Below are 27,143 nucleotides of genomic sequence, written 5' to 3'. Positions count from 1 at the left end.
AACCTGCAGGTGGGCCACATGGCTGTGAAAAGAGTCTGTAGGTACATACACTCTCTGGACAAGGCGAAATGAGCACTGTGGCTGGGCCAAGAGGAGCGGGAGGGGACATGCTGGAAGTACAAGAGTTAAGTTTAACAAGGAACTTCACAGCTCTGCCTCTGTCACTGCCCTCCTGGGTGTTCAGGAGAGTGACAGTCATTACTTAAAATTTTAAGTGCATCGCAAAATTAAATGGACCTATTTTCTTAATGCACCACAGTACAAGTGTTATTTCCTGATTCCTACAGATGATGATGTAGCCTCAGCCACTCTATTAATGAGACAAAATCTTCCTTTCACAGGCTCCCAGCCTTTTACTCTCTCAATTAGATGTGGTTTTTACACCAGTATTATTATGTGTGCTTCAGAAATTTGGGAACAGGCTCTTATATATGATACATAATAAAAAAATCATGTTTCTTTCTACTTGTACACAATCCTGGTTATCCTCAGATGAATCCCAATTACATGGATGGATCATCTCTGTATCCCTGCACATAAAATGCAGGTCTGTCTAACTTTGGCTTGTGAGCAGCTTAACAAGATGAAGGTTTAGATAACTTTTAAAATGGAGACTATACATGTTGATTTGTATATCTACAAAGGGAACAGTAAGCTAGTCTGGGATTAATCATTATAAAGGATTGTTTTTTAAAATAATCACTGTAGCATTTCCTAAGATAGCAGAGAAAAATGGAATAATTAAGTAATTTGGGGGACAGCAATTTAAGTGTTTATTGAATTCAATAAATACAGTTATGTGTTGCCTTTGATGATGCTGACGCAGGACTGGCAGGTCATGCCCTCCACCTGGAACTTGACCACAGGCTGGGAAACGAATCATTAAGTGATTTTGTCACTGTGCAAACATCAGAGTGTACTTACACAGACCTACATAGTACAGCCTACTACACACCTAGGCTGCATGGCACAGCCTATTGCTCCTAGGCTACACACTTGTATGGTGTGTTACTGTACCGAATACTGCAGGCAAATGGAAACACAATGGTAAGTATTTGTGTATCTAAACATAGAAAAGGTACAGTAAAAATATGGCATAAAAGATAAAAAGTGGTACATCTGTATAGGGTACTTACCATGAATGGAGCTTGCAGGACTAGAAGTTGCTCCACATCCCACCTGCCAATAACAAGCAGGGCTAACATGCAGGTGAGCTGAACTGCCTGGGCCGGAGCCCTGACTTCAGCCCTTAGTATTACCTGTCTCTTCAGAAGCACTTGCTCTGCTTTCCTCAATTGCTAACTGCAAACACACTGGAGGCAGCCCCACTTACACAGGGAGGCTGGACACAGGCTGAGGTGGCAATGGTTTCCATCTACATCATCCTGAATACTTGGGAATGAATCAGTGCCTTGCTCAGACTTCTCTAAGAATTCTCTGAATACCACAGTTTCACAGGGGAGGGAGACTCAGAAAGAATGTCTGACTCAAGAAAGGATCTTAACCAAACCACCCCAGGTATCCAGGTATCAGTCTCTAAAAGCCCCACTGAGGAAGAATTGAGGAACAATCAATATCCCCGTGTTAAATCTCTATGTATGTATGTATGTATACAGGGGTATAAACTTCTATATTAATACACAAAATTGAGGTTAATATAAGTGAGTTATGACATATTGATTTTTTAAGTATCTGTATATATTTTCCAATTTTTAAAAACGTAAATTAAAAAAACAAGTGTTACTTTTATAACCAGAAAATAAATGTGCTTTTGCCATCTGTCTAAGGCAAGGAAGAAAATATTTTGTTAAATCACTCTAATTTGGGCAACATTAATAATTGTGATAAAGATGATCAAAATGATGAATTGATGATACATTTGTACACTGCTTTATACTCTAAAGAACATTTTCGCATATATTTAGTTAAATATTTGTCTTTCCTACTTGTGAATTTCTTAAGGGTATGTCTGATAGTCTTGGGTACGAATCCCAACCTTGTCTGAGCAAATCCAGGCCTGTTTCCTTTAGGTATAAAATGAAAGTAATAATAATGCCCACCCTACAGTAGCGCAGGGAGGCCTGAGAGCCAAAGGGGACTTAAAAGGTTAACACTGTGAATGTTTGATAATGAACTGAGGACAAACTTAGCCAAACAAGTAGGCTACAGAGCACTTTACATTTTCCCCCCTTTTACTGATAAGGAAAAGGAATCATTAAAACTTGTGTACATATTCCTCCCAACCCCCAACTCCAACCGTTACCCTGTCCTTTAACATTGTTTCACAAAGGTCCAGAAAGAACTTCCAATGATAATTACCTAAATTTTATCTACTTAAAAAACTCAGGCATTCATTCAAACATGTATGAGAGCCTACTATGTGCCTGGGCTGTGCATGCATCAACCAGATCTCTGCCCTCCAGAGGGCAGACTGTACACTTTCTGGGTAATTCTGAACAAAGGGCTCTCCACTGCCTGTTTCCTTCTCTCAACCACAAGGGAAAATGTTAATCTCACTAAGAACCAATATGCAGCATATTGATACTCACCTTGGAAAAAAATATTAACAACAAATAAAATTGACAAACCTCAGTCAATACACACATACATACAAATGTGTTGTTTTCGACATACAACAAAATAAAATTTAGGAATTCACAAATTATGAAACAATGGTAGTAACCTCTCGAAGGAGCACTTCACAGTATTATCTCAGAGGACCCATTTGTAATCTCCTGCCACACAGCTTTACCACCGACCGTTTCAGACCAGAGAATTCGTTGCTTTTAACTTATGCTGACTGTAACAACCATTCCATCAGACTTTTATCAATCAACAGCACTTTTCTGCTTCGGAATCTTCTCTGATAACACTCCATGTTTCGAGGCGCTCCCCAAATGAAGAACTTTTAAATAAGAGGCTCATCACTATCAAGCAACTGTTAGCAGCTTGGAATATTTTTTTACACTTGAATGAAATAGTCTAATTCAAAACCATAAAGTCATAATTCCTTTATGTCATTTCCCACAATTATGAATAAAATCATGATGTAAAAGACCTATATGAGATACGTGAAATATTATCATTAGTTAGAAGAAATGTCAACACCAATGACATTAAATTAATTCAGACACTACATGACAGAAGTCAATTGACTCAGGATTATTTTTGTTGATAGACTGCAAATGATTTTCAGATTGGATAAAATAATGCCATTAGTGTTTTATTTTGTCACACAAAAATATAGACGATAATGGCTAATGACTGTATTGCTTTCTGCCTAGAATTATAGGTATGACCAGCTACAAATAAAACAATATATTCTTTAAAAGACAGGTATAAACCTAATGTTTTCAAGTTAGCACTACTCTATAAATGCATCATGGGAACTTGCTACGTAATCCTCAGAAATAGAAATACAAGTATCTGATAAACCTTTTTTAAATTAATAAAATACAAATTTAAACAAGTTATCACTTTTCACTCAAAAGGCCGGTAAAAATTTACAAGTTTGATGACATAGTGTTACGGCAAGTGTTACAGCAAGCGGTCCCGAGGACAAACCGAGCGGCACACGGAGAGTCGGAGAATCAACGTTTGTTCGCCGTCAGGCTTAGAGGGGTCTCACCACCAAATTCTGAGCCTCATCTACTTAATTTTTCCCATTTTTATTAAGTTGGGGTGATCCAAGGGGAGGGGGTCTCAGGTGACTAATGCCCGCCAGGTAATAAGTTTAGTGTCTGCACCAGGCAATAGGATTAGTGTTATGCTGATGTGCCAAATGTTAGGTTAGTGATATGTTAATGTACCAGGTGTTAGGTTAGTAATATGCTAATGTGGGTCCTCCGTGAGGGGTGGGGGTCTCAGGCAGCTGCTGCGCCAAGTAATAGATGGGGGTTTTCCTTATCAATAGTGAACAAGAGTATAAGGAAAAATAGTTCTTAACCACTGTTTACAGAAAGGTAAATTTATACCTTTTTGGAGAACATTCAGGCAATATCTATCAAAATAGTAAATGCTCACTGCCTTTGTCCCAGTAATTCCACTTCTGGGAATTTCATCATATAGATATACAATTATGTGAGAATGTTCATTGCTACATTTAAATAGCGAAAAACTGGAAACCATCTAAATATTCTTCTATAGAGACTGGTTACATAAAATATAGTCCATCCAATAGAATTCTATGTAATGTTAAAAAAATAGGTGAATTCACATGCATTGACATGGAAAGACATCCATGATACGTGCAAGGAAAAAAAATGCAGAACTGTATAAAGATAGTATTATTTGTCTACAAGGAAAAAAGCCCCACACTTTTATACTTTGTTACTGATGTTTATATCCAGCAGATACCACTTTTAGGAAAAACTAAAGAATCCAATTATTATGTTCTCTAGAAAAGCAAATAAAATTCTAGTAACAACTGATGATGATTTCATGGGAATAGATAGTCACTTCTACTTCTGTAAGTGACTAGATCGTCCCACTTCATCTTTTCCCCTTTATTTTAGAAGGGATATGCCTGTGCCAGCTGAGTCATCTTGATTTCATCTAGGCAAAATCAAAACCCAACCTAACCCCCCCTCACCTAAGACAAAATTCTGTATCTTGTTTTCTAAAAATGGTAAGTCCACACAACCTTAGGGTCATCATCAGTTCAACATGTCCAACATCGGACCTCTCTGCTGCAATATAAATTCACTTCTAGTTCATTCATTTGTTCACTTATTCAATAGTTTGATACTGAGGACTGAAGTCTGCCAGATACAGGATACGATGACAAATAAAAACATCAGCCAAGCTTGGCCAAAGAGGTCATGTAGTAAGGAGGCTTAGGCAGTTGTTTCTGGAAAGAAAGGGGAATTCTGTACACACATGGAACAAGTTCCCAGTAACCTCCAACCACTCCCCACCCCCAAATGCAGGTAGAGAGGTAAGGAGGGGCTGGAGAAGGGGGAGTCTCACAGACAGGCACTATCCACCCTCCTAGGCCTGAAAAGCCATGGCCCAGGGAGGCAGCCCCGAAGTCTATGGAAGCTTCCATGAGAACACTTCAGGCCAAAGCACTGAGGCCCCTGCCTTCTGCTCTCTGGTTAGCATGCTCTCCCCAGCAGGATATGGGGAGATGGTCTCTTCCCTATCCCTCCCCTTTTCATAATGAACTGCCTAGGAATCTCCCCAGGCTTACCCCTGTTCACCACAGCAAAGAAGAGAGATTTTCTAATGGGATGGGGAAGCGTTCTCCAGACTTCCAGTTTTTACTAGTTATGCCTTTAAAAAAAAAAAAAAAAAAAGACTTGTTTTCCCTCTGCCTGTCCAAAACATAGAGGAATAAAAAAACTTACAACTTGCTCACAGTCATGATTCCACCCCAAAATGCACAATCTATCTACAGTGTACAAGAAATGTAAAATATAAGTGAACAAATCCACTAACCATTAATAGCAATTTTTAAATATTCATAGCTACCTGTGTCTTTTGTGAATAAAGTACCACCTGAAAGCTAATTTTCCATTCGCTATAAATTAGCAGCTTTTCAATACTCAGATATTTTCAAAACTCTATCTCACTCAGTATATTAAATAAGACTTCAATGGCCCGGAGGAAAAGCAAGGGCTTCTTGCTAGATGGACCTGAAATTAAATCCTAAGCTCTCGGCCTCCGCTTTCTCATCTGTGGAATGAGAACCATGGGGAGTGACATACCTTCTCAGGTTGTTAAAGTGATTAAGTGATAGAGCAAGGCACCTACCACATACCAAGTGCTAAATAAGTGCTAGTTACCAAGGTCCAAAGTTTGATTTATAACTTTAAGTCAACATATTGTTAACAGTGAACAAGGACTCAACTCTAAAGGACTATTTTAGTTTGGTTTTCATAATTATAAACCAACTACAACAAATTTCCCCTATTTGAGGATAATTAATATAAATTCTAAAAATAATCCTAAATTTAACAATGGACTGCAATCAAAAATGATGATATAGATATGTGTGTATATATATATATAAATATATTGACATAGAAAATTGTCTACAAAATATGAAGTAAAAAATGCAAGGTGGATAACAGTATGTACAATCTGACCCCATATTTATAAAAAAATACATACATGTATGTACACATAAACAGACTTGCATATGTGTCGGGACAAAATGGTTGTTTTGATTTTCTTCTTTATACTTTTTTATTCCTCTCGCCCCATGGTAAATTTGTTTTTTATAATGAGCATGTGCTACTTTTAGAAGCAGAGCTTCAGAAAAAAACAGTTGCAACTGTGCTCAGACAGATTACTGTGTTAACACAGTCCCATCCAGACAGACAGCACACCTAATAGATCTCAGAGTTGGAAAGTCTACTGAAAAGCATAATTTTGGCAAAAGTAATACTATTTTGCATTTGTATAATAATCTACAAAGTGAGGCAATGAGGAATGGGAAGTTCGGGGAGTCCAAGACTCACCTGCCCAGGCCCCACAACCTGTAATCAGCAGAGTGTGGATCTGCACTCAGTTCTGCCCCCCAAGGCCTCTTCCCCAGCCCTCCTTTCTGAAGGAATCCTCTAATCAGGTTCAGGCTGCCCCCCTAGTCACGGGAGATTAATGCTGGCCATTAAAAATCACTAGCATATGTCACGTCCCCAAACTTCAGATACAGGTTGGAATTCATAAAGTAATAGTTTGGGCATTTTAAAGAAATGTTCTCAAGCTTCTCCCACCCCAAATATTTAATATTTCACTATCTTAAACACTCAGTTAAAAATATAAACATTCACCCTGCATTGCATAAATAGGCAACATATGAAAATCCACATTAAATGCTTTGTCACTCTTTAAGATTCTAAATGATTTAGCACATATTAGTTTAGCTAAGAGATATAAAATTAAAACTGTAACTTTGGAAAGCAGAATAGTTAAAATTCACTGAGCATGGAGTTTGCAGGATTGTATCTATCACCTGGCTCCCGTCCGCCCACCCCCAAATCACACTAAGCCCCACTCTGTGTCAAAGCTACCCAACTGGCAGCCACTGAATAATGATTCTACACTTCCTGTTATTAGATTTGCCTGGAAAGAAACCTTGAAACTTCTTGGAATTTTCCACAAATTCAACACACCAAAAAACACTTTTGGTATTTTAAAATAAATACTTCAGAGCATAATTATATCCTTGGTTTAAAAACATGACAGCAAAATGCAGAATCTTTACTCAAAAAGAGTTTCCATCTTCAATATTCAAGTACTACACGACTTCAACATATATAAATCTCACACACAGCACATTTCCTAAAGCTCTTTTCACAAAATTTCCTTTAGTTTTTGGGACTTTTTAAACAACAAACACCAGAAAAATAAGTCTTAGAGGAGGCAAAGTACTTATAAGTACTTTCCTTTGTATCTAACTAGTAAAATGCCTTCCAAAGTACTTTTTTTCCATCTCTGTCAATGAAAAAGACCCCATGCAGACCACCAGTCCCACTCAGAAATGCTACTAAAAAACCATTTTACAAAATGTTACATGGCCCTACTTTTGCGCATGACCTGACCTTTGGATTAACAAAACTCTCATTTGCTTAAGAAAAGCAGCTTCAGGGGCCGGCCCAGTGACTCACGCCTGCAATCCTAGCACTCTGGGAGACCGAGGCAGGTGGATCGCTCGAGGTCAGGAGTTCGAGACCAGCCTGAGCAAGAGCAAGACCCCATCTCTACTAAAAATAGAAAGAAATTATCTGGCCAACTAAAATATATATAGAAAAAATTAGCCGGGCATGGTGGCACATGTCTGTAGTCCCAGCTACTGGGGAGGCTGAGGCAGTAGGATCGCTTAAGCCCAGGAGTTTGAGGTTGCTGTGAGCTGGGCTGATGCCACGGCACTCACTCTAGCCCGAGCAACAAAGTGACACTCTGTCTCAAAACAAAAAAAGAAAAAAGAAAAGCAGCTTCATTGTGCAGCAACATTTTGAAAATGTTTATTTAGTTGAAATATGGAGATTAACAAACTATGGTAGTCACTTTAAAAAAATAAAAAGGGGGAAGGGCCCATTTTTGTCTGACTTGCATTTTGGAAAACTTCTGCTCCACAGCAGCTTACAAAATATCCTAGAACTAGGAAGCCACAAAACCCAAACCTCACCCATGGTGGGATTAATCACCTAGACTCCTGCTCACTGCTACATTCCTACTCTCACTCCCTACCCCGACTGCTTCCCAAGCCCTCCTACAAGAAACTGGAGAGAAACCTCCATGCTAAACTTGGTCCAAGCTCCCTCTGGCTTTTTAGCCCGCCTGCAATTGCACTGACCTGGTTGGAACTCATTTCCCAGCTTCCGTTCAAAACTCTCTGTGGATATTCTCCCTCCTCTGATGGGGAAGTGCCTTCCTCCTCTGAAGAAACTGGCCTGGTCAAGCGACTGGCCCCAGGGCTTCTCCTAAAGGACCACTGCTTGTGGACAGACAGCAGCGTCACATACAGGTCACTCGGTTGCCAGGAAGGACTGCTCAGGGCCTGGGGCACCTCACCTCCAGCTTTCTCCATCACCCAATCCAGTCACACCTTCACTTCCACTAACACAGTTCACCTTCACCAGAATATTGGTTGTATTAGAAGGAAGGGTTTTAAAAGTACCCTCCTAATTAGCAGGGAGAAGGCACCCGTCTGCTCCGGGGCTGGCCCAGGAGAGGATGCCGGCAGTCTTCACTGGCAGCAAGCTTCAGCAACTTGGACAGGCTGCACACCACTGCACCTATTTGCTTCTGTTTATCTACACCCGTCCCACCAGCTGGCACCCTCTCGCTCCTCACACTGCATGCAGCACTGTGGATCTCTGCACACAGCCCGAGCACGCTCTCGCCCAGCACTGCCTGGATACCCAGCCAGTCTGTCTGTAGGGACCGTCCCTGGGCAAGAATTGGCTTGAGCCCAGAGTCGGCGAAGCTGGACATGCTTCTTGGGTCCAAAGGTCAGTAGGTCCAGAACACTCCTTGAGGCCAGAAGTCAATAGGTTCCAGTTCTCATAAGGCGGGTTATTGGAGCACAATAGGCCAAAAGGTTGTTATCTCTCCTTTTCCATCAGTACAACAGAGTGAGCTTTATGCTATCTGCCTTGTTTTACAAGATTTTTCTGCTAAACCCATTAACATTGTTAGTGACTCACAGTATGCTGTTTATGTTACTTCTCATCTTCCTACTGCCTCACTGCCTCTTAATCCCCAAACTACATTACAAGGTTTGTTTACCCATTTACAGACACTCCTTCGTATGCGTCATCATCCTGTTTTTATTGTCCACATTCGATCACATTTCAGACTCCCTGGGCCATTGACAACATTGACTCTTTACTCATAGCCTCTATTCAACAGGCGTCACAGGAACATGACCTCCATCACACTAACACAAAAGGACTTCAACACCATTTTTCTCTTACACGCAAACAAGCTCGTGCTATTGTGCATTCTTGTGCTTCTTGTGCGCCCTTAACCCCCTTCTTTACCGCCAGGTTGTAATCCACGAGGCTTGAAAGGTAATCATATTTGGCAGATGGATGTTACTTATGTTACATTTTTTGGCTGTCTTCATTATGTTCACCATACTATTGATACTCATTCTCACTTTCAGTGGGCTACTGCTCAAAACTCTGAAAAGGCTGATGCTGTTACCACTCATCTATATTCCTGTTTTGCAGTGATGGGCCTTCCGGCTATACTTAAAACAGACAATGCCCCCGCCTACACTTCTAATAAACTTGCTTCCTTCCTTCAACTATATGCCATATGCCATATCACAGGCATTCCCTTTAACAGTCAGGGTCAAGCAATCATCAAGCAGGCCAATCGCACCCTAAAGCTTCAATTACAAAAACAAAAAGGGGGAGTCCCTGAGTCTCCTCATCGTCATCTATTAAGAGCACTCTTTACCCTTAATTTTTTAAATCACTGGCAGACTTTGAATTCCTCTGCAGCAGAACGTCATTTCACGACCTCGTCCTCTCCCCCACCTAACATTTGTGATCCTGTGTATGTGCCCACACCAAATGGAGAATGGAAGGAGGGAGAGGTTCTACAATGGGGTCGAGCCTATGCTCATGTCTCCACAGGACAGGGCTGTGAGTGGGTTCCCACTCGTCATCTTATGGCAAAGAGGATCAGGACCGAGGACTTCCTCAAGGAATTCGAGAATCTGACTGTGCAAGCCAGCGCCGGGAACGACACGTGCGGTTCCACCGACGTGGGGCCAACTCAAGAAGCTGACTCAGGAAGCTGAGACAGTCGTCTCTCGGGCTCAACCATGTAACCCAAGTACTCTGTTTTTAGCTATGTTAGCTACTGTCACCTGTCAGGTAAGGGCCTGTGAATCCTTCACGTTTATTGGACTTATGTGCCATATCCTCCCTTGTTTAAAGCTGTCTCTTGGGGGGACCCTCAAGTTTTAGTCTCCACCTGGATGCCGGCACCGTATCGGGCAGGTTCCTCCCATCCGAATGAGGAGTGCCGGCTGGTTAGTAACTATTCTTAGTGCAAAAGGCTTTCCCATTTGTTTTGGATATGGTCGTCATTGCTTAAACATTTCCCATAAGGCATGGGGCTTACAATATAATACTTCAACCTTTGCGGCCTTCACTGTACTGTTGTCAGTCAGAGGGCTTAAAGGCAAACCTACTGATTGGTCTGAGGGACAGCCTCAAATACCTTATTGTTCCATGCCTCGTATTGACCCTTCCCTGTCTCGTTTGGCATGGAAACAGTGCCAGGGATTGACTCTTAAACAAATACATGATTACCCTCAGATTGTAGATTGGAGCCTTCATGGTGATTTTCATGAAAAATTCTCTAACCATTCTTTACGATGGCACCGTCAGGGAAATCATTTAAGTGCTAATGAAACTATCATATGGTCAGACAAGGGTCTTGCCCTACCTCAACCTCATCTTTTGGGAACATCACATGATCAGGGCCATCTATGGAAACTATTAGCAGCTGGAGAATTAGTTAATATATGGATTGGTAATATGTCACTTAACCATTCAGCTTCTGCTCCATTTCAGGTCGATCTTCATACTAATGTCTCTCGGCCTTTACTGGCTTGTGTGTCCTATCCTTATTTGCTGCTACTTGGTGTTGCTCGGTGGAATGAGTCCACAGGAAATATTTCCCGTCTTAGTAACTGCTCTTTATATACTTTCCTTAAGCACTCTTCATGGGCTAACTTCAATGCTAGTTCACAAAGTTTATATGTTTTAAGGGCTAGGACAGAGCTTTGGATTCCAGTTAATTTATCCAGGCCTTGGAGTGAATCTGCCTTAATTACCACCTTTTTAAACAAAATAACTTCCTTGAGCCACCGAGTTAAGAGAGCTGTCGGTCTTATAATTGCCGTTGCGGCAGGATTAATATCTATAGCTGCCACAGCTGCTACTGTGGGAGTGGCATTGCAACAGTCTGTTCAAACCGCTGACTTCATCCGTAAGTGGCATGAAGACTCCCACGGACTATGGCAACACCAACAGGAAATTGATAGCGGTTTAGAAGGAGAAATCTTGCACTTACAAAGTACTGTCCAATGGCTGGGAGATCAAATTGAAGTCCTAACCACTCAGTCATTTTTGCGTTGCGACTGGAATTCTTCCAGGTTTTGTATTACGCCTATTCCTTTTAACAGTAGCAAACATTGGCGAGTTCTACGCCAACTGCTAGCTGGAGGACGTAACCTGACGGCTGATTTACAAAGCCTAGAACAAGAAATAACCAGTACATTCCAGGAAAATTTGCCAGAATTTAATGAACAAGATTTCTTTCAAGGTTTGGCAAATTGCCTGTCACAAGCTAATCCTTTAACAACTTTTAAATCTTTCCTTAATAACATAGGAACTAATGCCGGAACTTTAATTGTCTTTATTCTTTGCCTGTTTTCAGTCTACAGATGCTGGCACTACCGAAAAATAAAAATCAACCAACGTAATCAAGATACCATGACGGTCTTTAAGCATATTCAATCTCAAACTTAAAAGAAAAAGGGGAGATGTAGGGACCGTCCCTGCGCAAGAATTGGCTTGAGCCCAGAGTCAGCGAAGCTGGACATGCTTCTTGGGTCCAAAGGTCAATAGGTCCAGAACACTCCTTGAGGCCAGAAGTCAGTAGGTCTGGACGCAGCCTATTGACTGCTGAGTGCTTCCTGGAGCTAGAGGTCAATGGTCTATTGAACAGACAAACTGTTCCCTATGGAAAATAGCCAAGGGCCTTAGGTCCTGCACCCAAGCCAAGGCATGTCTCATTGTCCTGCAGGCAGTAATGAGGTCCAAAGGTTAAGATGCAAACGTCTGCCTTCCTTGAGCAATTCCCATAAGAAATGGAACATGTCACCTCAGGGCTCTAAAGATAGTCACGTACCAGAAAGTAGCTGCTGGACAAAAGGAGTATAAAAATAAAGCCACTGGTGCTTTTCGGCACTGCAGTCTTGTACCGTCTTTGTGTGTCTGTGTGTTTCTTTCTGTGTTCATCCCCCGTTCTGTAATCGGGCCGCTACACTGTCCATCAGCCCAGCACGTAATCATTTCCCAAAGTTAAGCACAGTTTCCTTTTGCCCATGTGCACTCCTAGAAACCCAGCCTAAAGGCAGGGGAGATACGACACTTCCTTTTATTACCAAACTGCCAGTGTTTTCTTGGAATAACTTCAGCTGCCTCTTCCAAAGCTCCAAGGTTGGCAGGGTGCAGAACACTTGGTCAGAGAAGTATTCCCCAGGCAACATGACTTGCATTTTCAAGAAGGTGTAAGAAAGTTCCATGTATCCTGAAGCTTTGTTTTCCCTTGGACCAAAGGCTTGACTTCAGTACGAACTGACTGCACAAACTCACTGGCTAACAAGGCTCATCTGCTTTTATATGTGGCACAACAGCGGGGAACCAATACACAATTCAGGCTTCTCAGGCTACCTGCTGTTCCACATGAGGATTAATAGGAGGAGTCACACGACAATGTGGTAATCCAGGCAGCCGCCTGCTGTCTGCCAGCACTGACTTCCTTCCTAACCCCCACCCCATCCCACCCCACCAGCTCAGAGTCGGGAAAGAGGAGACCTCATCCCCTGTGGGAGGAACAGGTCTGCCTGCCACTAATCCTGCCAACACCTCCTGCTACAAATGCATATGCAATGTCCACACTGCAGACTGAACTGGGTTGGTTGGTAAAACAGTCCCATGGTCACTGAGGATTCTGCCTTCTATGGGTTTCCCACAATGACCCTTCCTCCCCCATTAAAACTGCCATCGCTGTCTCCAAGAACTGACCAAGAGATCTGTCCTATTTGAGGGAAGGTGGCCTCACTGCTGCTCCATTCACCAAAGGTCCTTTGCACCTTCACTATTCTGCAGCTTCTCTCTTACTCCTGCGGATTGGAGGACCTGCTTGCTTGCGCTTCTAAAGCACACTCAGGGCAACCGACTCCTCCAAAATGCGTTTGTGTTTGCTTATCTTCCAAGTGCTCAGCCAGAAAAAGAATCTGCCTCAATGTCGCAGAAACGCCATTCAAACCAGAAAGGCATATTTTCTGCTAAAGGCCTTGGGGCCTGACCCCAGCCTCCTTGCCTGAGCCCAGCGCTGCCTGGGGCTGAGCACCTGCCTCTGGAGCCAGTGTAGAACACTGAGTATCTGCCATCACTTCCTCGTGTTTATCAAAGTCTTGCTTGCTTATCTACGGCTCTCTCTTGCTGACAGGATCTAACAGGATCTCCACATGCCCTACTGACCACATTTCATTTATTGGATGTCTTAAGTGGGTTTTCCAGGTAACTGAAGCTTATCCCTTTTAAGCACTAGATTTTTTAAAGATTCCAGCCATTTTGGGTAAAAATCTTCCCCAAATCTGGCATCTATCTTTCTGCTACCTTTTAAAACATGAGTTATTAAACATATTTTAACTTTTCCTTGATGATATGAGATTATAAACATAAAAGCTTCTTCTGTACTGTGGCTATGAATGGCTAACAAGGAAAGTATGTTGGGAACCTATGTCGTCAATGCTTTTGAACAGCCATGAACTGTTGGAAATTTAAATATTCTACCATCCAAACCACATCTCCTAGATGGGTCAGGCCCAGAACACAGCCAGAAAAAGGGGCTGGGGCCAGGTCCGACACGGCAGGAAGTCTAGACTTGGTCCTGTGGATGGATGGTGCAGAGCCACCGGGAGTGTTAAAGCAGAGGAACTGCAGAATCTCTATTTGTGATCTGAAGTACAGTTTGGGCAGGAATGAGAATGAAGACTGAGAGGAGGCAGGGATTATAAGGGGCAGGGAAAATTAATAGTAGAGTAGGATTAAATACACCATCTGGCTCAGTGATCAATGGATCATAGGAGGTGACACAAAGACAGGACCTGAGGATGACAATGCCATTTCTAGTTTGGCAGATTGAGTACATGGTGACGTGTAAGCCAAGATGAGAAGAAACGGTGGGAAGGAAGCAAGTCTGGGGTGAAAACAGTCGATCTTCCTCTGTTCCCACAGAATCTAAGGGACCTGTGGAACAACCTAGGCATGAGCCACTTTCCCAGGCTAGAGAATTAAGTCCAAATTCCTCTTTCTGGCACCTTCCTCTTTCCTCACTCTTGACCCCTAGGTCCCTCCCACCCCCCTCTAATCCTCCTTATCTTTTAAGTCCTGCCTCTCCACGGAGCTGCTGACAGCCTCCCTGGCGGCAGGGCTCTCTCCCTTATCTGAATTTCAACATCACTAACTCCAACACCACTTGCAGCTGGCAGGCACTCAGCCTTTATCACTACTGGAGGACAAGCCTTCTCTGTCCACTGAGGCTGCAATCAGATCAGCTCATGCTTATTACTGCTGCCTAGCATGTGCTCTCTCCGGGAAGCACAGTAAGCCCCTGGAACACAAGGATCTTACATTTTAGCTGCCTCAGACTTAATACGGTGATGGATATCAGACATTAAATAAGTATATTTAAATAAGTGGTTAAGTATTTACATGTTTAAATTTTAATAAGTATATTTAACTATATTTAAATAAGTTTATTCAAATAAATGGGTTGAACTATATACAGATCAGAATGTGTTTTCTACCTAGAATTTAATGGTGTTTTACCCCCTTATCACAATACAAGGGTGAACTCTATTAGTCTCTCACACAGTCCTTCCAGAGTGACAGGTCTTCAAGGGTCTCCGTGCACTAAACTATTCTGCCTTCCACATGTGCACATGACACCAGCCATTTTCCAGAAAAAAATTCACCTTGTTTACCTCCTAATCACCCTCTCAGTCTTTGTGGATCTTTTGTGCATAAAAATAAAAATCTCCTTGGTGTCCTAACCAATCCTGTTGCAACCTGAGAAGCCTGGGCCCAAAGGCAGATGGGCAGCTCATGTTTCCATGAACCTCCAGGACAAAGGACCCTATTTGGAGGAGGGACATCTGGTTAAAATATTTCAGCACTCACAAAGACTACCTGCTCAGCTGGGCGGGGCTCACGCTGGGCGGGGCTTCCCAGAAACACCCTGGGCCAGCACTCGCAAGATGGGCAGAGGAGTCCTGGATCTTGTGATAGCACAGGATGGCAGAACCCGACACTAAGCTGCACACTGGGAAGCAGTGGCCCGGAAGGTTCCCATACTGAGAATGAGAGCATTGCAAACAGCACTTCCACCAACGGTCAGCCTTCCACCAGCCCATCCTTCACCACAGAGGCAAGTGGGAACAAAATGGGTATCATTTAGAGCCAGTGAGTCAATTATTTAAGTGTATGCACAACAGAAGACACATACTGCCCTCAGAAGTTTATTAGCAAGTCAGGAGAGAACAGCCGAAGGCAGTATTAAAGTACTAAAGTACGAAAAATCATTCAAACATTAGGTGCTAGGGGTGGGGGAGGGAAGGATCAGTGGACTTGGAGAGCTGCTGGGCTTCTCCTCCCACCACCAGTGGCTGGTGATTTCCAGACTGAAACAGCTCGTTCTACAGCACTTTTATACAAGCTCATCAACATAACGGGAGACAGAAACAAACAAACACGATACCTATGCAAGCTCACTGGAAGGAGTGCTCTTAATTAAAATTGCACTTGGCTGAACAATCTTAAGGGAAAAAAATTACAACAATTCTAAATTATAAAGAGAGTGAATGGTGCCAAAAAGAGAAACACAGAGATTATCAAAAGTAAAAGCCAACATTTCAATTTCACCACTCGTAACATGCACCTTCAATTCCCTTGACTGCCCTCATCATCGTGCTGGCACCTACCTGGAAAACTCCAACACTGGTTACTCTAAGTTCCAACTGGTTCCACACCTGTCTCTTTGCAGGTGAACAAGGATGAGATCGAACACATGTCCAGGCTGGCTGGCCGCACTCTGATTCAGCTCCACTAACCTGGCGAGGACCCTTGGTGCCACTGGCAATCCAACTACATCCCCCAAGCCTCTCCCCCTTCACTGCCCTAGAAGATGATCCTACACCTCCCTCCCTGCTCCTCAGACCTCCACTCCCCACTCCCATCCTCACTCTCAGCCAATGACCCTCTCATTGCCCAGGGTGACCTGGACTTGTCCCCAAGGTCAGTCTCCAGGTTACCCCACCCTCCTGGTTTTCCTCCTACCCTCCCTGCCAACAGCTCCTGTTCAGAGTCCTTCACCAGAGCCTCCTAGTCCCCAAACCTCCAAGTGCTGGAGGGCCCCCAGCTCAGCCCTTGGATCTCTTCTCCATCTGTACTCATTCCTTGATGATCTCATCTAGTAAAATAGAAATGTCAGCTTTCTTAGTCCGTTGGGGCTGCTATAACAAAATATCTTAGACTGAGTAATTTATAAACAACAGAAACTTATTGCCCACGGTTCTGGAGGCTAGAGAATCCAACAGCAAGGCTCCAGCGTATTTGGTGTCTGGTGAGCGACGCTCTCTGCTTCAAAGATGGAGCCTTGCTGCGTCCTCACATGGAAGAAGAGCAAAACCTATTTTATAAAGAGCATTAATCCATCCCATTCATGATGCAAGAGCCCTCATGACCTAATCACCTCCTAAAATCCCCACAACTTAATAGCATCATTTTGGGGGTTAGGTTTGAACATATGACTTTTTTGGGGGGGGGACACATATAATCAGACCATAGTACTATGTATAGCCAACAACTCCTAAACTGCACACTTACGGACTCAAATGCTTCATCACCATCTTCCTCGGATGTTTAATATGCATCCCAACTTGTCTACAACTGAGTTCCCAATATGCTGCCCCTCCCCTGCTCCTCCCACAGTCTTTTCCTTCTGAGTAAAGCAACTCCTTCCTTCCACCTGCTTAGGGGAAAAGTTTTGGATTCCTCCTTTATAAGAATCGCCGCCTTCTTTCAAACCCACATATTCAGCAAATCCTGTCAGTTCCATCTTCAAAATACATCCACCATCCAACCATTCCTCAGCACATCCACTACAGTCCTGTTCCAAGCCAACAGCACACCTCGCCTGTGTTACTTTAACACATTAACTGCCATGTGAATTGTATTTAACTCATGCTAGTTTTGAGCCCGGAGCATAGGTAACTCACGCGTCTCTTTACCTTGGGAGCTACGTGGCGTGCAGGCGACTCACGCTGCCATGCTGCAGCATACATGTTATGTGATGGGTTGCCCCCTGCGCAAAACCACAGACAACAATAAAAAGTAACAAAGGTTTCATTAAATTGGAAAGGATCATTTTGTTTTCGAAGTTTTTATTCTATCTTTGTAATAAAAGGCCATGGCCCCAAGGAAAAAAAAATTTTTTGTAGGGTGGTAGTCAATATGTTAAAAATCTCTTAAGTGACATCCTAGCTTCTGCTCTTACCTCCTAAAAGCCAGAAGAATCCCTTTAAGGGGAAGTCAGAAGATGCCATTCCTCTGAAAAGCCTCCAGAGGGTTCCCATGTACTTAAAACCTAAAATCCTCACAATGACCTGCAAGACCTTATGTAGTCTGCCCCCCTCCCATTACATTCCAATCCATCCTCACACTCCCTAGCTCACTCTGCTAAACCATTCTGATCTTGCTGTTCCTGAACCCCAGGGACACTGTTTAAGCTGTTCCCTCAGCTTAAACATACCTGCCCCCAGTGCCCCATATCCAGGTGGCTCACTTCCTCACCTCCAGGCCACTGCTCAAATGTCAGCTTCTCAGTGACTTCCCCCAAATTACCCTATTTAAATTTCAGACACTCCCAGTTCCCTATCATCCTTCCCTGTCTTATTTTTTTCCAGAGTACTCAAGAACCACATGATATAATAATATATATTTTATAGATTTGTTTAATAACTATCTCCCCAGCTAGGATATAAGTTCCAGAAGCTCAGGAATGCTTCATCTGTTTGTTTAGTCACTGCTGTATTCTCAGGACTAAACCAGTGCTTTCCTGATACTTAAAGTTTCTCAATAAATATTTGTTGAATGAATGACAGAGAATGCCAAAAAACAAGTTACACACCGGTCTGCTGAAAAACAGACTGCTAAACTTTCAGACAAATACTCAACATTCAGATAGATGGTGCCCCATGCAAAGCTGGCTCCCTCCTCCTTCAATTACTCATTCCTTTACTTCTCCAAGCCAGGGATCTAAGCTCAAATAACGACATACCTCTGAGATATTGTGGGTTTGGTTCCAGATCACAATGAAGCAAGTCATAGGAATTTTTTGGTTTCCCAGTGCACATAAAAGTTATGTTTACACTACAGTCTATTAAGTATGCAATAACATTGTGTCTAAAAAAAAAACCAATGTGCATACATTAATTAAAAAATACTTTAGGGTGGGTGTGGTGGCTCACACCTGTAACCCTAGCACTTTGGGAGGTCAAGGTGGGAGGACTGCTTGGGGCCAGGAGTTGAATACCAACCAGAGCAAGAGTAAGACCCTCCCCCCTACAAAACAAGAAAAATTAGCCAGGTGCAGTGGCATGCATGTGTAGTCCCAGCTACTCGGGAGGCTGAGGAAGAGGATCCCTGAGCACAGGGGTTTAAAGGTTGCAGTGAGCTATAATGATGCCACTGCACTCTAGCCTGGGTGAGACCCTGTCTCAAAAAAAAAACTAAAACAAATTTTACTGCTAAAAACTGGTAATGATCATCTGAGTCTCCAGTGGGTCATAATCTTTTTGCTGGTGGAGGGTCATACCTCAATGTTGAGGGCCTTGTTCTGGATTAGGCTTTGGCTTAAAAGAATGTTAAAGCTGGTTCGAACTTCTATCCAAACCAATCAAACTTTCTCCATATCAGCAATAAGGCTGTTTTGCTTTCTTATCATCTGTGCGCTCACTGGAGTAGCACTTAATTTCCTTCAAGAACTTTTCCTTTGCGTTCACAACTTGGCTGTTTGGCAAAAGAGGCCTAGCTTTCAGCCTATCTTGGCTTTTTGGCATGCCTTCCACACTAAACTTAATCATTTCTAGCTTTTGATTTAATGGGAGTAGACTCTTGCTTTCACTTGAACATTTAGAAGCCATTGTAGGATTATTAATTGGCTGGTTTCCATATTGTTCCATCTCAGGGAACAAGGAGGCCTGAGGAGAGGGAGACAGGCAGGGAACAGCCGGTTGGTGGAGCAGTCAGAAGACACATAACATTTATTAAGTTCACCGTCTTATATGGGCAAGGTTTGTGGGTTACAAAACAATTACGGTAGTAACATCAAAGATCACTGATCGCAGGTCACCATAACAGATATAATAATAATACATTTGAAATATTTCGGGAATTACCAAAATGTGACACAGAGTCATCAAATGAGTACATTCTATAGCAAAAATGGCGCCAACAGACTTGCTCAACACAGGGCTACCACAAACCTTCAATCAGTAAAAAATGCAGTACCTGAAAAGGGCAATAAAGCAAAGGTATGCCCGTGCTTTCAGGAGCAGGCAGTGACCTGAAAGAGTAGAACAGCCTGGGTGGGGGGGTTGTGGCCACATGAAGAGCTCATGCCCTACCTGGAAGAAGAAGCTATTCCTGAACTTCAACCAACTGCTGTCAAAAGGCCTCGTGTCACCATAGCTTCTAAGAGGAGGTAGATAGATGGAGTTTTATACAGTAAAATCTTGCAATTTTAAAATGTTGAAAATCTTCCATTCCTTGTTGTGGCTGTATACAACATGAAATAGACGGCTGGAGCCCTGACGGCCGTCTCAGGCCATGAGATTTCAGAAAGATGGAGTTGCACCCTAGCTTGTGTTTAAAAATAATTAACTGGGAGATCATTAGGCTGAGACAGCCCAGAGCCTCAGGTTCCTATGTAAGCAAACACAAATTCAACTCAATGTAAACAGTAAAATGAAACTTAAGCCTAACCAATCAGAAACCACCAAATAATCTCTAACTAAAGACTTCATCAATCAGAAACCACCAACTAACCTCTACCTAGGGTTTTTCCACTTGAACCAATCAAATATTTTCTCTGTTTTGTTTCCCTGAACATTTCATAAGCTTTCCCCTCACGCCCCCAGATGAAGCCCTGAACTGTGCACCCATCTGGTGCGGCCCCAATTCACGACTCTGCTGGGCACTGCTGTAGCAGGGGCTGTCTGTGGTGGCCCTGCCCCCCGGAGAATTTTTCTGCCTGGGCCTATGGCTTTCCAAGCAAGATATCCTTTGAAATCTAGGTAGAGGTAGCTATACCTCCACAGCTCTTGCACTCTGCACAGCCACAGAGTTAGCACCACATGGACATCTCCAAGGTTTAGAGCCTGTGCCTTCCGCAGCAGTGGCCCACGCCACACCTGAGCTACAGCGGGGTGCCCAAGAAGCACTGCACTGGATTGCAGGCAGCAGACTTAGGGTGGCCTTGGGCTGCGAGCCCCACGGGCACCTTGGGACACTCCCTTCAAACTGTTCTGCCCCCAAGGCCCAGGCAGTCTGGGCCAGTGGTGGCTCCCCTCTCCCCTGACCACCACCAAGATCTCCCAGACGCCTTCAGGGTCATTCTTCCAAGCAGCCTTTTTGTTTTTTACAACCTGGCCAGGCAGAGCATTTTCCAAATCTTTAAGTTATGCTTCCCTTTTGATTGTAATTTCCATCTTTAATTCATTCTACCTTCTCACATTTTATTACAAGCAATCAAGAGAAGACATGCAGCACCCTGCACACTTTGGTTAGAGCTGTCTTCCACCAAATACCCTAGTTCATTGCTCTGAAATTCTGCCTTCCACAAAACATTAGGACATGGACACAATTCACCCAAGTTCTTTGCCACTTTATAACAAGGATGGCCTTTCCTCTAGTTTCCAATAAAGTATTCCTCATTTCTGTCTAAGACCTCATCATAATGATCTTTACTGTCTATATTTCTATCCCCATTGTGATCATGACCACTTAAGCAGTACCTAAGAAGATTCAGGCTCTGTCTACAGCTCTCCTCTTCTTCTGAGCCCTCATCAGAATCACCCTGAGCTCGTCATTCATAACCATCTAGGCTTTTTCTAGCACGCGCCTCCACACTCTCCCAGCCTCTATCCTTTCTCCAGTTCCAGAACCACTTCCACATTTTCAAGTACTTGTTATAGCAACACCCCAACTTCACAGAACCAATTTCTTCGTCCATTTGTGCGGCTATAACAAAAATACCACAGACCAGGTAATTTACAAACAATGGCATTTTATTTCTCAGTTCTGGAAACTGGGAAATACACGATCAAAGTGCTGGCAGGCCAGGCAGACTCTGGTAAGGGCTACTCTCTGCTTTACGGTGCAGTCTTGTTGCCACAGCACCAAAGGGAGGAACACTGTGTCCTCACATGGGGGAAGGGACAAAAAGGGGCAAACTCCATCAAGCCCTTTCATAAAGACACCTAATCCCATTCATGAGGGCCACACCTCTTAATACCGTTGCCTTGGGAATCTAAATTTTAGAGGAACAAAAACATTCAAAATATGGCAGAAGCCATTAAAATAAGAGTTGGGGAGGATATGCCCTTGGCATTCATGGAAACCTAAACAAGAAAGGATTCAGGACAGTGGTGAAGGCAACGTCAGAGGACACTGAGCAAAGCAGTTGATAGACTGTCCTTGTGCACCAGGAGACACAAATAAGAATGTTCGTGGCAGAGCTGCTGCTCGTAACTGCAAAAACCCACAAACCACCCAATATGCTCCAAGGAGACAGGATAAAGTGTGCTATTTAGCCACAGTGGCAAATAACACAGCAATGAATCTTAGAAACATAAGATTTGAGTGAGAAAGGTTAGTCCTTTAAGACTAAACACACTACAGTATAATTTTTATAAAGCTCACAAACAAGCAAAACTATATAATGTATTGTTTAAGCATTCATATATGTGTGGAAAACTTTACAAAAAAAATAAAAAGCTGGCTTATAACAAACACAAAATTGAGGATGGTTGTTACCTCTGCAGTGGGCACTTCTATGGGTCACGAAAAAAGACGAGAAGGAGAAGCTGGGTGGATGCCATGGCACTGGTAATGATCTTGTTCTTGGGTCAGGTAGGGATTCCTAGGTGTTCTCTATGTCTGTGGTCCCCAACCCCAACCCACCCCCCACCACCAGCTGCAGAGTGGCCTGTTTGGAACCAGGCAGTACAGCAGCCTCTGCCTCCTCCCTCCCACTCCCACCCCCATCCATGGAAAAATTGTCTTCCATGAAACCGGTCCCTGGTGCCAAAAAGGCTGGGGACTGCTTCTCTATATAATTATGCTTTATAATTTTATATATATATATATATATCTTTCATAGCCAATAAACTGATAAAATAACAAAGGAAAAACCTTAAAATGAATGGAGAAATGGAAACAAATAAGTGCAGACTATTCTTTCTAGAAAATGAGGAAGAGAGGGAGGAGAGAAATAGTATAAACACTAGTGGGAGACACAGGTAATGAGAGAGATTTTAGAATAAAAGCAAACCGGATGGCTTCACAGGCAGAAGGGGAGAAGTCTGCAGAGAAAGGGAAAGACTGCAGGTGAAGAAAAGACATGACCAATAAAGGCTCCAGAGCAAGTAGAAAGGAAGGGGACAAAGACACTGGTGGGGGGATGACCTTGAAAAGAAGGCAGGGCCATCCTCTGATTCTAGAAATAAGGAGATAAAAAACAGGTCTTAGGCCAGGGGGAGGCCCATACCTGTAATCCCAGGACTTTGGAAGGCCCCGGCAGGAGGACTGCTTGAGGCCAGGAGTTTGAGACCAGCCTGAGGAATACAGGGAGACCCCACCTCTCCAAAAAGTTTTTTAAATAAAAAGGTAACCAGGTTGTAGGTCTAAATAAAATTTGGAGAGAAGGTGGGTAGAGCTAGGCAGAAAGCTGAAGAAAAGCAGACCCCATGGTGTCAATCTCCTTGAGGCAAGGAGTCAGGGCACCTGCTGAGAATAAAGGACAGCAGAGACTGAGCAGAGGGCTCCTGCAAGTAGTGAAGGCTTGCAAGAATCACAGGAAGTTGACAAAGAACAAGTAAAAGGCATTCAAAGGCACAACTAAGATTAAAAACAAGAAATTGTTAGCAGCACCAACCACATGCTTTCCTGATTATCTGGTTCCAACAAAACTGATATGTTCTGAAATGACAGATTTTACAATTCCTGGTGTTTTAAAAGTCAACTTTGCTATGTTAGTTACATCACAATAAGTCACTCCTTGCTTTGCCCTCTATCTTATTTACCTTTGATCTGCTCAGATTTTCTCCTTTCACTTAGTCTTAAAAAAAAAAAGTCTGAACCAAAAAAAAAGCCACAGACATTTCAGAATTTCACTTGGCAATGATTCCAATTTTCTCCTCCAGATAAAAATAAAGCTGAAGTGGATACCTCCTCGATACCCATGCTGCAGCATCAGTGAGCAGTGATCATGTCACTGGGCAGTCTCCATCCTCCCCATTCAGAGGGAAATGTGTGTCCAGTAAAGAAGCATTTAAAATCCAGCTCTCGAACTCCCTTAGCTTATCACCCAGCTACACAGGCACCAGCTGCACTTTGTTTTTCTGCCGTTAGGACTACCGCTGGCCTCTGACAGTTGAATCTGGACAGCTTAGTTTCTCTACTGAGAAGACAATTCCACAGCAAATCAGGGTAGAACAGTCAACTTCCAGTTCTTTTTCAGTCTTTTCAGCCACCCTCAATCCGGATGGAGATGGCCATTTTCAACAGCCTCCAGCTGGTCTCCCAGCAGCTCCCTGCCCAGTTCGCCCTTCTCCTGGCAGGAGTGCCTCAGGCAGTTTTCCTACACTCATGGTCTCCAGCCCCTGGAGTAAAGTCCAGACTCCTAGCCTGATAAACAGGGTCTTCCACAATCACTCTTCCAGGCTTGCCAACCCCCTCACAGCCTCCTAAATGCACCTTTCCATTTCCAGTCCTCTGGACCTTTGCAAACGCTGGTCTCTGCCTCTAACGCCTTTCTTGCCATGCTACTATGTGTGCCCAGCCTTGGCTCTTCCTGCAAGACCCACGAGAGCACCACCTCCTCTTGATTTCCTTTTTGTGCCCCTTCCGCCCAGGAGGGGCAGATCATTCTTGCCTATGGGTGCTGTGTTGTGTGGACACCTCTGTCCCAGCACCTTTCAAGCACAGGGCTCACCTCTCTTCATCTTTGCATCCCCCTGTTTGGCCTAATACCAGGCAAACAGAAAGTGCTCCATGTTTGTGGACTGAAGGCCAAATGACCCAGGTCACCTGGTCACTACTGCCCCACAGAGAGACCTCTGAAGAGAAAACAAAGTAAGGAAATCATGGTCTAATTCATTCATTCAAGGACAACTGCAATGCATCTATTATATCCTGTGGAAAATATTTTTTCAGCAGTACAAACCTGGTCCCCACATCCAAGAAGCAAAGAGTTGCAAATAAAAGCTATATTCATTAGTTTAAATAATTATCCCAGGTGGTATAACCAACTGTCAAGTAAGTTTGGAAAATAATACATACCTGAGAAAGTCAGACAGGCCTGGCTAGGACTCAATTCTAGATCTGCCACTTGTCAGCAAGGTAACTTGGACAAGTTACTTAACGTCTCTCTGCCTCAGTTTCCCCATATGTAAAGTGATGATAAACTCTGGTCTCATGTTCTACCAATCCACCCTCCCTCCCTCTGCTCTAGCCACTCCGACTTGGCATTCCTATTGTTCCTCAAACACTAAAGTCACTCCTTCTCTACTGTTTTTTACTCATGATGCTTCTGACATCAAACATGTAGGGTTTTTCTTCACACCAGCCAATTCTCCACTCTCCACCAACTGGGTGCCCTATAATTCAATTCAATTCTGACCCTAACTACTCAAAGTTAGCACAGATTCATAGGGTCCTGGCTCAGTCCCACAGAACCGCTCACACTCCAGCCACCAGTCGCCAAGTCTGGCCCATCCATCCTTTGGTAAGTCAGGGGGTTCCTACAACCCCCTCCTCAGGTTAGACAATTTGCTAGAGCAGCTCCTAGAAGTCAGAAAAGCACTTTATTTACCACCATTAGTTTATTATAAAGGATACAACTAAGTAAAGGCCAAATGGAAGAAACAGAGCAAGGGATAGGGAGGGGAGGTTGAAGAAGCTTCCACACCCTCTCTGGACATGCCACCCACCCCCCAGCAACTCAATGTATTCACCAACCCAGAAGCTCTCCAAACCCTTTCTCCAAACCCATCATGTAGGGATTTTATGGAGGTTCCATTTTGCAGGCACGCACCGGCCATTGGTGATTAGCTCCAATTAACTCCAGCTCCTATCACCTGCCCAGAGGTTGTGGGATGGGGCTAAAAGTTCTAATCCTCAATCACATGGTTGGTTTCTCTGGCAACCAGCCCCATGTGGAAGCTATCTAGAGGCCCATCAAGAGCCAGCCTCATTAGCAGAAACTGAGGGAAGGGGAAGGGAGCTTGTTATGAATAACAAAAGATGCTCCCATCATTGTGACTCAAGAAATTTCTTGGGTTTTAGAAGCTGTGTCAGGAACCTGGGACAAAGACTAAATGGGTATTTGTTATCACACTTCAGCCTTAGGACTTTTAACACTTTCTGGTTCTTCAACTTAGAACATGTCCTTGAAATCTGAATTATTCAGGTCTCTACTCAAATCCTACCCTCCCAGAGAAATCATTCCCTGACCACCTACTTAAAACAGCATCTTCTTCCCCACCCCTGTCATTCCTTAGATTGTCACCCTGCTTTATTTTCTCCCTAGCACTTACCAGTACCTGAAATAACACTATGGAAGAAAACCAAAATATTTCACCCTAATATATACTTCTTTGACATATTTTGAGATGGCTGTTCAGAAGGCCTGAAGACAGAAGTAGTCCTACAAAGCTGTGGGGGGACATTTGCGTCTGTAGAGAATCTGCGTTGATACAGCCAGGCTTTCTCAGAGGCCTCCTTTTGTCTGGATCTAGGAGAGATTAACTGAGAGTCTGACAGTTTAAGATCTGAAAGAAATATTTAATCTCTCTCAGGAGGGCCACCTGTGAGGTTTCATCTAGATAATGAGAACACCTTTGCTAGCCAGGCCACCCTTTCTCTCCCTCCCATAACCTGATCTACCACCACAACCTGGTTTTGGTCATGCTTCAAGCCCCCATTCTTTCTGCAACCTCAAGATGGTATAAAAGTGGCAACCACTTTGCCTTTCTTTTAGGTCCTATTTTATAAGACTCCCTTGGCACATTAATAAATTTATATGCCTTCTCTCCCATTAGCCTACTTTTTATCAGGTGATTTTTCAATGAACCTTCAGACCATGAAGGGGAAGTTTTCCCTTGGCCCCTATCCTACTTACTTGTTTACCCTTTTTCCAGTATTTCCCATTAAGATGTAAATTCCTGAGGGCAGGGTCTTGGTTTTACCTAGAGCCTGAGTGCCTAAAATGCCTGGCACACAGCACTCAAAAAAATATTTGTTGAATAAGTGGTAATAACAAGATATAACACCTACAACAAAGGGTGTTGTGATTAAACGAGAGAGTGCACATAGAGAGATACAAAACCCTTAATACAATGCCTAGCACAAAGTAAGCTCAATAATGTTGGCCAATGCTATATCATCAAAGGAACCCAGAAGAAAGCGAGGTTAACATGGGCAGGGGCAGTTACAGGTTTCAAGGATGAGGCAGGTCTTGATCTTGATCCGGAAGGATAAGGATTTTTTTCTTTAGCTGGGGACACTGCAGGGATTTGAAAGTGTCTCCTCCGCACA

At 43.3% G+C, this 27,143-nt stretch overlaps 1 protein-coding gene across 3 annotated transcripts in view; it reads right to left on the bottom strand.

Moving 5' to 3' along the window:
• ATP7B (ATPase copper transporting beta) overlaps positions 1-27,143 on the bottom strand; it is a 68,182-nt gene that overhangs the window by 39,194 nt on the left and 1,845 nt on the right. The gene's annotated exons all lie outside the window — the stretch shown is intronic.

This window comes from Lemur catta, chromosome 13 (genome assembly GCF_020740605.2).
Source record: "Lemur catta isolate mLemCat1 chromosome 13, mLemCat1.pri, whole genome shotgun sequence".
In the NCBI taxonomy this organism is placed as follows: domain Eukaryota; kingdom Metazoa; phylum Chordata; class Mammalia; order Primates; family Lemuridae; genus Lemur; species Lemur catta.
The sequence above is the reverse complement of the archived record's forward strand: the minus strand, read 5'-3'. Positions and strand labels throughout refer to the sequence as shown.